The following is a 7,916-nucleotide window of genomic DNA, read 5'->3' as shown; positions in this document are numbered from 1 at the left end:
AGATGCATGACATGTATAGGAAACAAGGAACAAATAAGATACTTCAGGAGTATAAAAAGAGTAAGAAAATACTTAAAAAATAAATCAGGATAGCTAAAAGAAGACGGCGTTGCTATGCCATTCAAGGTGAAGGAGCTTCGATAGATTAAGGAAGCGCAAAAGGATGGTAAGGGATAAAATTTGTCCTCTTGAAGATCAGAACGGTGGGCTATATATGGAACCAAAAGAAATGGGGAGATCTTAAACTTTTTTTTTTTTTGCGTCTGTATTCACTACCGAAACTGGAATGGAGTCAATGGAAATAAGGCAATCAAAGAGTGAGTTCATGGAACCTATATAGATTGAAGAGGAGGAGGTGCTTGCTATCTTGGGACAAATCTGAGTAGATGAATCTCCAGAACCTGGCGGGGTATTGCCTTCGAACTCGAAGGAGACTGCTGTTGAAATTGCAGTGTCCCTGGTCGGTATATTTAAAATGTCGATATCTACGACTGAGGTGCCGGAGGATTGAAGGATAGCCCATGTGGTTCCGTTGTTTAAGAAAGGTTCTGAAAGGAATCCAGGAACTTAGAGCCCGATAATTTTGAAGTCGGTCGTAGGTAAACTATTGGAACGGGTACAAAGAGATAGTATCTACAGGTATCCTATCTACAAATCCCTCTCATTAGGGAGAGAAAACGCAGCTTTTTGCTGGTTAGGTCATGTTTGACAAATCGATTAGAGTTTTTCGAGGAGGTTATCAGGAAAGTGGATGAAGGGAATACATTGACTTCTGTAAGGCCTTTGAGAAGGTGCTGCATTGGTGGTTAGTTAGGAATATTCAGTCGCTAGGAACACATGGAGAGGTTATAAATTGGATTAGACATTTGCTCAGTGGAAGAAGTCAGAGAGTGGTAGTGGAGAACTGCTTCTCTTAGTGACGGCCAGTGACAAGTGGTGTGCCACAGGGATCAGTGCTGGGTCCATTATAACTGGTCATCTATATCAATGATCTGAATGCTAATGTGGTAAATTGGATCAGCAAATTTTCTGATGATACAAAGACTGGAGGTGTAGTGGACAGTGAGGAATATTTTCAAAACTTACAGCGGGATTTGGAACAGCTGGAAAATGTGCTGAAAATGGCAGATTGAGTGTAATACAGACAGGTGTGTGGTGTTTCACTTCGGAAGGTAAAAACAAGGTAGAACATGCAAGGTAAATGATAGGGCACTGACGAGTGCAGTAGAACAGAGTGATCTGGGAACACAGATACGTAATTCTCTAAAAGTGGCGTCACAGTTAGATAGGGTCGTGAAGAAAGCTTTTGGCACACTGACCTATATAAATCAAAGTATACAATAAAAGAAATGGAATGTTATCGTGAGGTTGTATAAGGAATTGATGAGACCGAGTTTGGAGTATTGGTTGCGGTTTTGGTCACCGAATTATAGGAAGGATATTAATAAGGTTGAAACAGTGCAGAGAAGGTTTACAAGGAGGTTGCCGGGACCTGAGAAACTGAGTTACAGAAGAATGTTGAATCGGTTAGGACTTTATTCCCTGGAACGTAGAACATTGTGGGGTGATTTGATAGAGGTGTATAAAATTATGATGGGTATGGATAGAATGGATGTAAGCAGGCTTTTTCCACTGAGGCTGGGGGAGAAAAAAAAAACAGAGGACATGGATTAAGGGTGAAGGGGGAAAAGTGTAATGGGAATTTTAGGGGAGGGCTTCTTCACACGGAGAGTGGTGGAAGTGTGGAACGAACTGCCAGATGAAGTGGTGAATACTGGATCACTTTTAACATTTAAGAAAAACTTGGACAGGTACATGGATAAGAGGTGTATGGAGGAATATGTTCCAGCAGCATGTCAGTGGGACTAGGCAGAAAAATGGCTCGGCACAGCCTAGAAGGGCCAAAAGGCCTGTTTCTGTGCAGTAATGATGTATGGTTCTATCGGCAGCCATTTCAATTTCTCTCGCTATTCCTCTCCGTCATGTCGGTCCATGTGCTCATCATCTGCTTTAAAGAACCCATTCTCATTTTAGATAAGCAACGGTTTGTATTTCGTCCAGGTAACCTCCAATCTAATGGCATTAACTTCGATTTCCGTAACTTCCTTGTTGTCCCTGCTTCTTTCCTCTTTCCTCGTTTCTCCAATTTGTCCTATAACGCCTCCTCCTCAACTGCCTATCACCACCCATTTTGACAATCTTCTACCCCGCCCCCTCCCATGATTCACTAATATCTCCTTTCAGATTCCTTCTCACTTCTCCAGCATTTTTTCCTTTACACATGAAATTCCAGTCGTGTCCTTAACCAACTCTTCTGTTCTGCCCTCTGCACCTCCTAGCCCTAACAGGTAAAATTTTCTATGGCATGAGGCTTGAACCGAAACTTCCTTTCAGTTTTTTTTCCTCTTTATTCCCCACTCTGTCTTATTCCTCAAACCCCTCTTTCATCCGTCGTTCGTATTTTGTACTCTCCTGACATATAAGATTCATTCTTCTGTAGCTCTGGACCTATCCGATCCACCTGGCTTCATCTATCACATTATAGTTAGCCTCTTTCCTCTCCCTCACCTTGTTTATGTTGCGTCCATTGAGTCTTTATTCAATTCCATAAATGCTACCTGATCTGCCGAGACCCTCCCAACATTTTGTATGGGTTGTATTCGATTTTTAGCATCTCCAGGCGTTCTACTGTTAGTGACTTGCTTGTTACTTTTTTTTTCTATCTTGCAGCATTTTGTGTGCTGCTGAAAATTAAGTTTGTTCATTCTCATTTTTTCGGTAAAGCACTACAGAAAAGAAAATTATGCATATAAAAATAAACAAATTTAGCCTGAAACACACAATAAGTTACGATGTATATATAAACACTTTAGATTAGGCTTTATACTTGGACTGATTGTATGCAGAATAAGTACCGCTGGGTAGAGGAGTATCTGTGAATGAGTTGACTCTTGCAGGAAATTGTAAACTCGTTGTTGGTGGAAGTGGGCGGGGTGGGGTGATGGGTTATAGGATGGATGTGTTGATTAACCTGACGGTTTGTGGGGAAGAACTATGTTCGAGACTGGTGACCGAGGTGTGTCTGTTGGGGGGCGAGAAGTAATCTTCCTCGTGGAAGTTCGACAAACAGTCAATAATCAAGTTATAAAGAGTTATTCATGATAGGGAAAGCGGCTACTGAGTGAATGGTCCACAATAATCGACTCCGAATTCCCCTCTCCTGCCATCTACAGTCATTTATTCGTTTTAACTACATTGAGTGAGGGGTTGTTGTTACTACACCACTCAGCCAAGTTTTCAATCTCCCTTCTGTATGCTAATTCAACGTCACATTCGATACTGCTAACAACAGTGTTGTCATCAGCGTACGCGTATACACTGTCGGAGCTCTGCTTAGTCACACAGTGATACGCGTATCGTGAGTAGAACAGAGGGCTACGTACATATCCGTATTCTGCGTCTGCGTTGATGGTGTTTGGGGAAGAGGTGTTTTTACCAATCCGAACTGACTGAGGTCTACATGTGAGGAAATCCAGCATCCATTAACACATCGTCATTGAGGCCCAGGTCACGGAGATTACAGATCAGATTTTACAGGATGATGGTGTAAATACCGAGTAATGACCGATAAAGACTATCCTGATATACGTATCTCTGCTGTCCAGATATTCCAGAGTTGTTTGAAGAACGAACGGGAAAGCATCTGTTGCAGCGTCGGAAAGGGCTGATGTTGAAGCATATTAGATGCTCTCTGAAGGGTGAATTGGATGGGTTCCATCTGGCCTGCCGAACACTTCATCATTGTGTATGCACGTACCTGTGGGCGATCATCATTTGGACAGTTTACTACGCTTTTCTTTGGCACCAGCACGAACCTGCTTTAAGCTGGTGGGTACCAGCTACTGCTGGACTTGAGACTGAGGTCACCCGTGAACACATCAGCCAGCTGGTCGGACCTGGTCTTTCGTACTCGGCCAGGTACTCCGTCCGGATAGGATGCTTTCTTTAATTACACTCTCTTGAAGTGAATCCGCACGTCATCTTCAGATACCGAGACTAAAGTATCATCGGGTGACATGGGGTTGCACAATGGTTCCATCCTGTAGTGATGGTCAAAGTGAGCATAGAGAACATTGAACTCATCCTGAAGCGAAGATCTTCTGGTCCCTATGTCGTAAGATTTAGTTTTGTAGCAGTTCATGGGATTCAAATCCAGGCACTGCCGTCGAACATCCCTTGTTGATTCAGTCTCGTCCGGAATATCCACTTCACCCGAGAAATGCCTTTACTGAAATCATAAGTGCTCCTCGTGTAGGATTCTGGATCTCCAGACTTGAATGCCTCTTAGCAAGTCCCGGATTTCATTGTTCAACCAGGACACACCAATACAGTGCCGTTTTAATAAAGTCACTAACACCCCTGGTGTAGTCATTCAGTCATGTTATAAGATATTGATCAGGTCAGAAGCCACTGAAACCAATAAAGGCAATATTGAAACAATTCAATTGCCTTCAGCGACCATCCATCAGTTGGTATTAACTCTGCAGCCTTTCACTTTCGGCTCTGTCTTTATGCAGGGAGCAGGATCCAGTCCAGTGATCCGATTTGTCAAAATACGGACTCGGGTAGCAGCGACAGGCCTTACCTATCGTACAGGTCTAATGTTTTGGAACCTCTGGTACTGCGGGCTAAGTGCTGATGACACTTGGCAGGGTTTTCTTCAAATGCCCTGGAAAAAAAACAGTCCGCCATATTTTGAAAACTTTCGGGATGGGCCGTTTCTTGTTTACAGCCGCATCGTGCTTGCTTATAATCGGTCACTGGTGTTTGTTATCGATATCGATGATCTGTTTGGTAATATGATAAACTAAAACTGCAAATAACAGAGGAATAACAGAGGGACCTGATAATACCGACCTATAATTCCTTGAAAGTAGAGTCATAAGTAGATAGTGTCTAAGGAGAACTTATGGCCTTCATATATCAATGTAATACGTACAGGATTTATGATGCTGTGTTCATGTTGTAGACGACAATGATAATGTTTAAGATGGAGTATTGTATGTGTTCGGGTCACCTACTTGCATGAACGATATCAGCAATTTTGAAAGAGTACAAAGATATATTGAGAGGCCGAAGCCGTGATTTCAGGACTGGGGTCACAGGGAAAGTTTGGGACGGTTCAGAATCGGAACGTTATCAACCATTGATTTCAATATTTAAAAGACAATGGGATAACAATATCAATAACATGGGAGGACTATGGGATAACAACAACATGCATGTCAGCGTTCTGGATAACACGGTCCAGTTCAACACTGACGAGTGAGTGGAGGAGTCTGTTTCAGTGCCGTACTGCTCTATGATTCTCTGTTCCATGATTCTGTTACCGAATGCAACTGCAGGATGGTCTTCAGAGGGGTATATGTACTTCCGACAGGCTGGGTGTCGAGTGAAATCAACATGGGACCTCTTACTTTCTTCTTACCGTCTGTTGTGGGTAAAATATTCAGTTTTTTTGTGCTTTTGTGTTTCACATTTTGTGTGCTAATGTTGTCAGCGAATTAGGAAAAGAAATCGCAAAACAAAATGTCGTTTTCCAAAAGAAACTCGGAATTACCTTTTGAATTTTTTTTTCCGCTCCCGACTTGACCTTATGTAAGTACCGAAATTTCTGTGATTGAATACATGAACAACCAGGACTGTATTTAAAATATCAGGCTGCATCTGTGGAAGATTATGGTCAACTGACCTTGCGGGTCCAGACATCTTATGTGGGCCCTTCATAGAATTCATAATACACAGATCATCGAGGAGGGGTTCACTGCGCTCAATTAAATATTTTATTCTCATGCACATACAAAGGGTTTCGACAATTACTGCCGGAATGCTCCCTGATATGCCATTAAACCCAAATCTTCGACGCAGAGGTATTTCAACAGCTGCAATTAGAAGCCACTGCACAGCCGAAAGCTGAGTTACTGATACTGGTTTCAGAATGCTGATCTGTTGAATATTAACTTACGTACAATACATAACAACCATCGGCACTTTCCTTTCTACTCGAAAGGATTTCTTAAATGTTGTATGATAGTAATTATAGATTATTTGTTAACTGCTCAACACCTGAAAGTATGCCGTGGTCTGTGATAGTTTAAAGTGTGAAAGCATTAAAATGTAAACTATTGCACAGGGACTGGACATTTGTAATTTCAGTTAAAAAAGAAAGGCGTAATGAGTGCGTGAATCTACGGAAGGTTGGTCTTGTGATTGTTAGGATTGTATTGAAAAGAAGTTTAAATTAATCCTTTTCATTCACGATAGGGTCTCACTGCCTGCAAATGCCTGCATCATTGTGAGAAATGAATTTGCAGGAACATGTGAAAGTCAGAGACAGCTTCTTTTTCCGAAATTGTATAAAATCTTAGTGTATGGGGGTCGCAATCAAACACATCTGTTTTCCCTTTGTTCTTCAGAATATCTGATAAGGATTCCAATTCTAGGAATTAAATGTTTATTCTGCATACGCCAGATACCAACGACAGTTTTGAAAGAGGAAACGTCGGGCTTAGATTTTTGTTTTGACATACCTGCGTGTTTAGATTGTGTTCCTTCGTTCGTTTGTTTTGGTATTGATTTCAGAGGGAGACACGGATTCCACACTGGCCATGTGAAATCAAGGCTAAGGTGATCGAGATACTAGTTTATCTATTCTGAGTACTATAAGCCGGCTGCTCAAAGGTAAATTGACAGTAAGACAAATTCCAGGTGCTGCAGGATGTTCAAATTAATGTCACTCTCTCAGAATACAGTTGTACGGTGTACTAAGAATTTTACCTTCCTTCCAGAACATCTCCATCCACTGGCATTCCTTGCTTAGCCAGTTCTGAATCTATGCAGCCAGGGTTCACAAGATCCCAGACCATTTGACGTTCTGAATGCGTGCTGCATACGGAGCTCAGAGAAACACCTTAACATTTGATATACCTCAGCTGGAATGTTGTGACTTAATTAGCTCATTTCCTACCTTTTCATCGAATTTATTCTGGCTCATTATCCTGCCTTCAGATATCCATGCTGACAATCCCCAACCACGATTAGTTTCTCAAAATGCTTGTAAATTCTGTCTTTAAAAATAAATACCTTTCCAATAGCTTGCCCACTACTGACCGTAGAATCACTGGCCTGTAATTCTCAGGACTACAGAACATTTCTTGAACAAAGAAATAACATTTGCCATTCTCCAAACCTCCCGCACTACTTCTGTGGCTAGTCATGACGCAAATGTCATGTCCAAAAGCCCAGAAATATCTTCTCTCGCTTTCTCTAATTACCTGGAGTATATTCCTTCTAGCACCCCGGGAAATATTTATTTCAATGTTTTCCCACTTTCTAGCTTCTATTTCTAAGCGTCTGAATGCTCCAGTACATCTGTCTTTTTCGCGGTATCCACACAAATCAACGTCGCACTCACTGGGGAATATTGAGGCAAAGTATCAGTAAGGACTTTCACTTCCTCCTTGCACTCCAGACACATGCTTCCTCTTTTATCGCTTGTCTCTCCCACTCCCTCTCTCGTCCCTTCTACGTCTATTGTTAAATTCTTCCTGGCTACATTCTGACTTTCAGTAACCCTGTCTGATCATTTTTCCCAAACGTTAAGTGTATTTCTGTCTTCCTCTTGAAGAGGTTTTCCTTAACTCTTGTCAATCAAGTTCACTCTACATGGCCATCCGTTTCCCGCCTCAATGAAACAATCCAATACTTAACCCCAATCAAGTGCTCCATAAACAATCACCATATATCTTTGGTGCATCTGAAGTAACACATCACTTCCCAAATACGGCTCACAGATTCCTACCTAATAATGTCAATTAAGTCAGAGGTCCCCAACCTCCGGGCCGTGTAATGATACC

The sequence above is a fragment of the Hypanus sabinus genome, unplaced genomic scaffold, assembly GCF_030144855.1.
Source record: "Hypanus sabinus isolate sHypSab1 unplaced genomic scaffold, sHypSab1.hap1 scaffold_238, whole genome shotgun sequence".
Lineage (NCBI taxonomy): Eukaryota > Metazoa > Chordata > Chondrichthyes > Myliobatiformes > Dasyatidae > Hypanus > Hypanus sabinus.
This window is presented reverse-complemented; position numbering follows the sequence as displayed.